The 9,866-nt window shown below is 46.1% G+C and overlaps 1 long non-coding RNA gene across 4 annotated transcripts; it reads right to left on the reverse strand.

The window, feature by feature from the left end:
• Positions 1-85: 85 nt before the first annotated feature.
• On the reverse strand, positions 86-6,340 carry LOC120501452. 4 transcript variants are annotated; one of them, XR_005627294.1, is made up of 6 exons: positions 6,316-6,340; positions 5,221-5,757; positions 3,618-3,905; positions 2,111-2,203; positions 1,041-1,156; positions 110-265 (listed from the first exon to the last, which is right to left on the reverse strand). It is a non-coding gene; the product is annotated as an uncharacterized LOC120501452 (long non-coding RNA). The 4 variants fall into 4 exon arrangements; XR_005627293.1 differs by lacking the exons at positions 5,221-5,757; positions 6,316-6,340 and having other exon boundaries at positions 86-265; positions 1,041-1,140; positions 3,618-4,833; XR_005627292.1 differs by lacking the exons at positions 5,221-5,757; positions 6,316-6,340 and having other exon boundaries at positions 87-265; positions 3,618-4,833.
• Positions 6,341-9,866: the final 3,526 nt, after the last annotated feature.

The raw sequence follows: 9,866 nt of genomic DNA on the forward strand, positions 1-9,866 counted from the left end.
CCCACATTCCTGACAAGGAGCCCAAGGCCCTTGGGACAGGGCTCTCTCTGTCTCAGGTGCTGGGGGCTGCAGGGACCAGGGCAAGGCCAGCCTGAGCCCAGGGCAGATCCCTCTGGGTTTGTGACACTCTGGGCACAGCTGGGGACTCACCTCACACCCTGGGCAGGACCAGGGGCCCTCCAGTGCAGGCTGGAGCCCGTTGGGTTTGGCTGCTCAAACACCAAAGCTAGGCAAAGGTGGGATGAGTTAAGTGGTTTTTCCTGTCCTGAAAGAGAGGAGAAAATGGAGATTAGGTCCACTCTGGAAGTCAAAGGCTCCTGGCTTTCCTACTTCTGTTCTCATTGCTCACTGTTCTATAGGGGTTCTATTCATAAAAAATTGAGAGGTGACACCAAATAAAAGTGCCCCTTGTCAACACTTTATTCCTTACTATTTTCATGTATAAAAAGGATGCCCATTATTTCTTACCACATTCTTTGGCTAATTTTAACAGAAGCATTTTCATTCCAGGCCCCACTTGTGAGTTCCTGAATCCTTTGCCATTGGACTTTGGACAAAGGAAGAGAAGGATCTGTTCCACACGGGTGTCATCCAACAGGGAACAGCCCCTGTGCCAACCCCAGCCTGGCAGAGCACGCTGCCTCACTCCCCCACTCTGGGTCCTGGCTCCACTCCAGTCTGAGTTTTCCCCCATTTTCCATGCCTGGAAACAGGAAATTGTCCTGGTCAGGGTGTAAGAGCTTAAACTGCACATGGATCTGGGGGCAGTGCCTGGATTCCAGCAGGGAATTCATGGTGTAACAATAAAAACTATTGCAGGGAGCAGCACTGACAAGGTTGGGAGCTGCTGCTTCACCACACGGTGTCAGCAACAGAGAGAAAACACAAAAGCTGTATCCAAAAACAGGGATAAAATGATTCCTCCTGCTTTTAGTGGGAGCAGGGCTAGTTCTGCCCTGGAGTGACAAAGAACTTTTCCCTGAGACCCCTCAAAAAGCCAAAGTGCAGCAGGGAAGGAAGGAAAGGCAGCTCTGCCTCACCTGCTGGGCACAGCACAGGTCCTGCTGCTCCTGGGCTCTGGGAATGTGTCCGGAGCCAAAAGCACCTTCCCAGGCTGGAGGGGCTTTCCTAAAGCACCACCTGTGGGAGCAAAGGGCTGTGGAAGACTTGGAGTGGGAATTTACAATAGTAATATTACTGGGAGAGAGCAGCAATGGAAGCAACAATAATTCCAAGGGAGCAGGGAGGAAGCTGAGCTTCAAACGAGGTTTGAGCGAGGCAGCAGCTCCTGGGCTCTCTGGAGCACAGCTCCAGGGCTGGGATTCCAGGAGCAAACTCCCACTGCCCAATCCCTGGATTTGCCTCCTGCCAGCACTGGGCACCTTGGGCCTGCTTGGCTCGGGTGCTCCAGTGCTGCTGCCTCGAGGGATTGGGAAAATGGGAATTAAACCCCTTCCCACAGGGCTGGCCCCGAGCTCTGGCTGGGGAAAGCACTGGGCACCTCTGGCACTTCAATGAAATCAGTTTCCATCATTCTGGAGATACACGGAATAAACCCAGGGCACACAAACAAACCCTTCTCCATCAGCACAGCCCCAGGGAATACACAATCATTCCTAGGCCTGGTCAAACAAAGCAGCAGCCAGTTTTTGGGGAGACACTCCATACTCCTGTCTCCCTCCCTGGCTGTAAAACACTTGCAGGGACTCTGGAGTTCATACAAGCTTGTCAGGATTTGGATATTTCATTTAAATTCTATTAATACACTAAGGAATTTGCAGTGTCCTAAAGGCACCTCCACTCACACTTTAATTTTAAGCCCTCTACCAGCGATGAATTTGGATGTTCTTTTGTTAGGAACACCCCACCTCTGCTTTTTTAGGCAGCTCCATGTGGGAGATAAAATAAATGTGGACAAGAGTTTGGAATGCAGCTTCCAAGTCAAGTTCCCTGCTAGGAAATGACTCCAGCTCTATGCTGCTGTGGGCTGTTTCAAACACAGCCTGGCCTGAGTAAGAAAATAGAATCAAACCCTCTGTTCCATTGGCCTCACACCCCAAATTCCAATGGGACAGACAAGTCCCTCTCCTTGGAAGGCAGCATCTCCCACCTGGACCTGTGCCTTCCCCAGCCTTTGGTGGCCGCTGTCTCCATCCTCCCACACCTCCTCCTCTTCCTCCTCGGCAGGGCTGGCTCCCTCATCCTGCAGAGCAAGCACAGGGACAGTCACCAGCCTGCTCATGCCAGCCTGGGCAGCAGGCACGGGCTGGTGGCACCCTCTGGATGTCACCCCTGTGCCTGGCCCCGTCCCTGCTCCGCGGCCCATTCCCGTTCCTGGCTGGCATCTCCTTGGCACGGGATGTTAAACCACAAACGTTTGCTCTGGGGGCTGGGGCAGCACAGACTGCCCGAGGCCGTGGGCAAAGCTCCTGCTCCCACAGCCTCTGCTCCCACAGCCCTGCTGGGGCTGCACAGGGCAAAGGGAACTCCTCAGCTCCTGCTGGAACTTCCCTCCTGTGCCCACAAACCAGAGAAACCGTGGCTGCTCCATGCCTGGAAGTGTCCAAGGCCAGGCTGGATGGGGCTTGGAGCACCCTGGGCTGGGGATGGAATGAAGTGATCCTTAAGGTCCCTTCCCACTCAAACCATTGGGGATTCCAGGATGATTCCATGATTTCTCCATGCATCTATTTTGTATTGTTTCCTCTCAAATTTAATTTCCCAAATTTAGATGATTTATCAAAGGAATCACTTAAAAATTATTCCAGGAATAAAAAGGGAAGCATCAAACATACAAGAATCATTCCCATGTCCATCAAATCATTATTAAGTGAAAGCCTATTTCCTCATCTGTCTTTCTTCTTCTTTCCTGGAAATCCTTAGGATCCCACAGTTTCTCAGAGACATCTACTGGGATTACTGTAGGATTTGCAAGAGGGATTTACAACATTTGTTCCTCTGTATCTTCATCGTTTCACCAGGTCTCTAGAATGGTGTTGTGGGAGAAGTTTGGAATTACTATAAGTGGATCAGCTTCATAGTTTTTCCCCTCTGTTTTTCAACTACTTCCAAATTCTTGGAATTACTCTCAAATACAATCCAGCAGCAGCCAAAACAATCCCATTGCTGCTCTTACCTGGTCTCCAGGTGCTCCTGCCAGAGCTCCACACAGCCACTGTCATTCCTCAACAGGAGCTATGGAAGACATTCCTGCTGTCCATGAGGGTGAGGAGGCACTTTGGGATGTGCTCTTTGCCATGGAATTGGATAACAGAATCCAGAGGGTCTTTGTATCCCTTCCAAGCCAAAGCAGCCCATGATTCCGTGGTATGACCAGAACCTCTGAGAATTCCATTCCATAAACATCCTCCCACTAACCCAGCACTTCCCCCCTCCTCTTTTTGCTCCACACCAGGGATGTGTGGCCGAGTGCCACAGGCATGGGACACCTCAGCATTCCCTGGGGATGCCATTCAAGGCTGAACTTGTGGCCTCAGAGCTCTGCAATGACTGCTCAGCCCAATTCCAGTTGGGAATGTCTCGAGCAGCAGTGTGGGGTGTTTGCTCCCCCTCCCACCCAGCCACTGGGACAGCTCACATGGAATGTCACAACTTACTGGGTCTGGAATTCCTGGCTCAAAAGGCAGGTGGTGGAATATCCTCTCCTGGGAATACCCAGGATATCAGGAGGGTCCCTGGAAGTCACAGGTCAGAGGCAGAGTCAGATGAACAATCCTGAACTGGTTTTCAGAGGATGCATCCCCAGCCTGTGGCTGCAACGACTCCAAAGTTGTTCCTTCCACTTGGGACAGCCAGGGAAAACATCCCCACCATGGATTTCTGACAGGAAAAGCCTCACAGCTCCAGGATACTTGGCTCCCAAATCCAGCCAGCACTCCAACAGGCTCCAAGAAATAAACAACAAGAAAGACCATCTCAGGGTGCACACCATGAGCTGGGCACCACATTCCTCACTGCAACTGGGCTGTTCCCACATCTCTGTGACAGTTGGGAGCATCCCCATTTCCTTACTCCTCCATTCAGGAGAAAGATACATCAGAGCCCTTAAACACCCAGTGTGCAATCCCAACAACCCAGGGAAAACCACCTCACTCAGAGAAATGTAATGCCCGGTTTTGGAAAAAAACAAATAGCAGAACTGGAAACATTTCCAGGCATGGAGCCTCCCAGGTGTGGAAATGCAGCTCCCAGGCTTCTTCCCATGGAAGCCCCAAACTTGCCCAGGACTGGGCTCAGGGAGAAAACCCCACCCATTCCACCAGCCCGGCACAGAGCAGATTCCAGGCACACCCCAGGAGGGTGTCCCTGACCATGGCAGGGTGTTAAACAGGAAGATCTTTAAGGTTCCTTCCAACCCAGACCATTCCAGGAGTTTAAGGCTACTTAAACTTGATTTGAGCCACTTCCCAGCTCACAACTCCTTCCCAAGCCTCATCCTCTGGGCTGCCTTTCCCAGACCTTGCTGGGAAGGGAAGCAGTGGCTCCTCTCCCCAGACACACCCACTGCCAGTGGCTGTGCCCTGCCCAAAACCACCGGGTGACACAGGGCTCATCCACTGTCTTGGCTGTTTTCCATAGTCCAGCACTCAGGGACTCCAGAGCTGGACAATCAGGATCAATCCCAGGTTCCAGGCACTGGCACCAAGCAGCTGCTGTGCTGGAAGGGCCAATTTCAGAGGCTCCTCTCCCCTCAGCTGGGAATTCAGTGCTGGAAAGGGCCTGGCAGTGACTGTGGATTTATCTGTTCCTATGGATTCATCCCCAACATTTGCTGCCAAGTGCTGCTGGAGCATCTCCCCCAGAAAAAAGCTGTGCCCACTCCAGAGGGTCCTCAGTGGGGTCCCTGTCCAGGTGGATGGGAAGCTGCTACTGACAGGCTGGATCTCAGGAGAACTTCCATAATTTGCTGAAAGCTTCTAAAATAGGGACTTGTTTCCAAGTCTAAGGCAGCTCAAATCCAATGGCTCACCAGGCTTCCTAACAAAGTGCTACAAAAATGTATCTGTGTATAGAAATCTCCTTTTAATCCACTTTCAGGGAAGAGTTACCTGAGATTTCAGTTAAAATTTAAACCAGCCTGTAACGTATCAGACAGAACAGACTATTTAGTAGCTCATTTTCCCAGCTGCATGGCCCAGGCCCAACACTTTGGCTTGTTTGGGAAATGGATGGGAAGGAGAGAAACAAGTTCAATCCTACCTTCAAGCAATTCCCAAGGACATGATGACTCTCCAATGAAGTCTTGGCTTGGAGCAATGCTATCCTGCCTGTGGCACGGACTGGGGTGAGTGCAGGTGCCCCAAGCTGGGAGTGACAGCTCCTGCACTGCCTCCTGTCCCTCACCAAAGCCCCAGGAACTGGGATCCGGGATTGATGTGCTGCAGGCCTGGATGTGAACAGTGGCCCTTTTCCAAAGGAAACCATACTCAGTCCCCAGTGTCTTGAGGTCAGATCAGAGGTGACATCTGGGGCTCCCAGGGCAGCCAGAGTCTGAGCTGCTGGCAGTTTTGATCTTGGAGAAATCCTGTGATGTTTGTGATTTTAGCAGGTGCAGGTGCCTGGATGCCAACAGTGGCTGCTTGCCACGGGAATCCAAGTTCATCCCCAGTGTCTCGAGGGCAGGTCAGAGACAATAGACTTGCTACTTCTAAGTTAAATCAAATGTTTTAGCAGACCAATAGTGCATCCTCTATGTATTATTGTATTCATTCCTTTTATTTCCACAATGGGCTGTGCCTAAGGAAAAAAACTTGTAAAAGTGAGATAATTTAAAGAAAATTCCTCTAGCTTCCTTTGAAGTTACAAAAAGGATATTATGTGAGTAAAAGTATTACTACTAACTATTAAATTAAAATTACGATTAAACTAAAATTACTAATTACTATTAACTATTAAACTAACTATTACTATTAACTATTACTACTATTAGTAATATAGTATTAGTATTTACATAATAATTATGTAAATTATTAGTATTTACATAATAATTTTTACTTCTAATTTTTTTACTTCCAAATATTAATGTGTCTTTATTCTATCCAGTTCATCTGATCAGTAATAGAACTGATCCTTCTCTTACCTACTATTCTGAAAGACCACTTCTGATTTTTGTGGATACCAAACAGAATCATTATGTTAGCCTGGGAAACCTTTGGAATATTGATGCTACCTTGGAAAAAGAATCTCTGTAGAAATGACAGCACAACTTCTGAGACCACAGGAAGCCCACGAGTTACAAAATATTTAAGCTTTTTTAAAAAATAACTAAATTGCAGTGATGAAGTACTAGAGTACCTTTCAGTTCAGTTTCAGTGCTCAGTGTCCTGCCATGACAGTTTTCTTTCACTTCTCTGGGTCCTGGGCAAGGAAAAAGCCTTTTGTAGACATTTTGAATGATGAAAAACCTGCTTTTGCCCAGAGAAGCTCTTCCAGCTGGGAAAAGGCATGGCAGAAGGAGTTTGTCTTAAATAACTACTAGGGCTGCAGGGACATGGAAATCTGCTGAGCACAGCATGGAAAAATGCCACATGTGAGAAGAGGTACAGACAGCAGAAATGAAAGAACAACTGGGAAGGAATGTGGAAGTTACATGAAAAACAGATTAATTCCACAGATAATTGAAGGAGAGTACTGGGGATTTTCTGAGAGTAGAGGCCAGCAGCATTTGTGTAACTGCACAAGTAGCAGCACAAAAGACTGGGATTATCTAGGTAATGGCATCAGAAATGGCAGATCTGGGGATAGATGCAGCAAAACTAGGACCAAGATAAAAAGCAAGAGAAGGAAAAGACCGGATAGGAGACAGGGAAGTATGCCAGCAAGAAAAAAGGGACTGGATCTGGGAAAGGGGATAATAAGGTATGAAAATCATGTTGCCTTGGAGTGCCTGCTGGGAAGCATTCTGTTCCAACCTCAGCCTAAATCAGGACCATCAAACCAAAGCTGTTGTTCTGGCCATGCCATACAGCCCAAACCAACTCCCATGGTTAGGAGACACAGGAGGAAAGGAATCCTGTGCCTGGCAAGCAAGGGATCACCCCCAGACAGGACAAGCACCTGGATACTGTGACAGCAATGGGGCTGCCTCAGAAGAGCCATTGCTCTTCACCTCTGCTGGGTGCTTTGTGAGTCCTCTCACCCCCAGTGAGCTGAACACCATTGTGGCAATGACAGAAACCAGCTCAAATACGCTGCTGTTACCCAGTGCCCGAGTTACCAGATGAACACAGGGCTTCAATAACCCAAAGGAAACAAGAACAAAACCACTGGGTGGAGCAGCGTGCACTCATGCAACAGATTTAGAGCTCAAAACGCCCTTCAGAACAACAGATGTTGGGGTTTGGTGGTTTTGAACCAGTACATCTCAGCTTAGATGTGCAAGCATATACCCATATTTAAAAAAAACCTCAAAACCACACAACCAGGCCTTTGTGCCATGTAGTAAATGTTTTATGATATATCTGATCTAGAGTTTGGAATTTCCTCACTGCCAGTAGAGGAGAGTTACACCATCACTGGCTGCCAACAGCATTCCATTTATAAATGACCTTGATAACTAACACACTTGGAACCAGGATGAGGACTATTCCAGATCCTTACAGGATGATTTACAAAGTCTAAAACTGCATTTTAGATAATCTTTAATCTGGATTAGTTCTCAGTAACATTTTGCCTCAATGGACAAAGAACACGATTAATTCAGTATGTTATATTCATCACAGCACTGAGTTTAACTATTGGCTCAATTTGGAGTTCCACCACCCACTTCAACCTGACATATATTTCCTGGCTGTATATAAATGCCAATTTTAGCCATTTCTGACTTGGATTTTAGTAAGAACATCATTTGCCTCTCACTCTCAGAAGCAGAAAAAACTGCCAGTGGCTGGCTCTGCATTTTCATAATTACTTCACATTTTCCTCTGTATTTCTGAACATCCTGTTTTATGGAGCTTGTGTAAATACATGGGTGAGCATCTGCACCACAGGCTGGTGGAACTGTTAGTAACTAATAGGGGAAAACATCTTTCCATCTGAAAGATGCTGTTCCCACACTTTGCTCAGAAAGGCTTCATTTCCATCACACAGATGTTTCTGGCTTAAAGCCCCTTTTGAAAGCACATGCAATGCAGCAATACAAGCAATAGAGACCTGTAATCCAAAAAAAAGGGTGAACAGAAGAAAAGGGGCCTTTTTTTCTAACTAGATGAGAATACAAACCACTGAGTGTGCCCAGAGCTTGCTCATCCCACTATTTTAGCCTACCTAAGCAACGACAGGCAAACAGAATCTGACATAGGAAATGTGAGAAAAACTGGAATAACAGTTAAAACAAACTCCTAAACTAATGGAGAAATAGAAAGAACAACTCATAAAAAGCGTTTATCTCTAAATTAATCTAAGGGTCTATCTTCAGAGACTCTTCATTTTTCTTTATTCTTTAAATGAATCAATTTATAAAAACATGGATCAAAATAACAAAGGCAACATAACATTGTTATTCCATGTTTGATGGGACAAGGTTGTTTTCTGACACTGCTTAGTTGAAGAGGAATGGTCATTGTACTGGAAGTTTTCCAAAGAGCCTTTGCCATTAGAAAAGAAGGCAAGTTTATCACGTGCCCTTTCATGGCACTTTTCCAAGCCAAAATAAAACCATACAAACACTAAAGAGACACCCTGCAGGCTCAGTCCTTTCAGACACTGCACAATCAGCTACATCTACTTAAATGCAGTTTTGGAAACAGCACTGAACTACAAGGACACCATCCTCACTGTGTGTGAGGAGCAGGAGTCCTGAACACACTGCAAACCAGACATTTATGAGCCAGCATCAGGCACTGCAAACAATATTGTAACGCAGCAAGAAACCACCAGGATTTCTCCCAGTGTGTACTGCAGGGGTTTGAAACATCAGTCTGGAAATGCTGCATACAGAATTCTTGACTTAAATTTGTGCAGCAGCCCCACTCAGCTTTTTTGTAAAGACTTTGTGCAACAACTACTACTAAAAAAAACCCAACTAACCAAACAAAAAAACAAAGACAGAACTATTTCCCCCAAACCCCCAGATATTTTTCTTAGGTCCAGGGAATGCAAACAAACCCAGAGATTTTGAGATCTCTTCTGCATGTTGGCAACATTGCAGGTATTTGATAATCCTCAGTTTAGTCATCAAGAAGAGCCCTCAGGCAAACTTCACAGAGCTTCAGTGCTATTTTTAAAAAGCAGAGTAGTCCTGAAACAGGAAACTGCTCTGTACTAGTTGCCAAGAGTGTTATTAAGGATGGAGGAGTTAAGTCCTAGAAATGTAATGAGAAGGATTATTGCAACGTGAAGCCACCCTCATGAAACAGATTATATCTGGAAAAGAATTCAAGTCCCATTAGAAACCAATGGAAGCGAGTTTCAAAGTGATGGCAAAGTAATTTTCTTTCAAATTACTTAGCTAATTTAAATGTATTAAACCATAAATTAACAAAACACATTTTTAAGTTACAGTGCTTTCTTTAAAGAAACTTTTAAATCTCACTGGATCCAAACATGGTCTAAAGGTTAATTACTTTTAATTGTCACATTAAAAAACAAACCTTTATCTTAAAGGTTTTTTTTAATGTGTTAGGCCCCATCCTCCCAGTCATTTCCTTCATTATCACACCAAGGCCACGTGGTTGAATGAAAAATGAGCTACCACACACTAACAATTAAGTGCTCAATGTCCTGTAAAACCAGCATGGAGAAAACAGGACTGAGAACAACTCTGATGGCAGAACAAGAAGAGACAATTAAATTCACATGTATAAAAGTATCAGAAAATATCCAGATTTGGAGTTTATTCTGTCAAA

This window comes from Passer montanus, unplaced genomic scaffold (assembly GCF_014805655.1).
Source record: "Passer montanus isolate IOZ18808 unplaced genomic scaffold, ASM1480565v1 scaffold2, whole genome shotgun sequence".
Taxonomy (NCBI): Eukaryota; Metazoa; Chordata; class Aves; order Passeriformes; family Passeridae; genus Passer; species Passer montanus.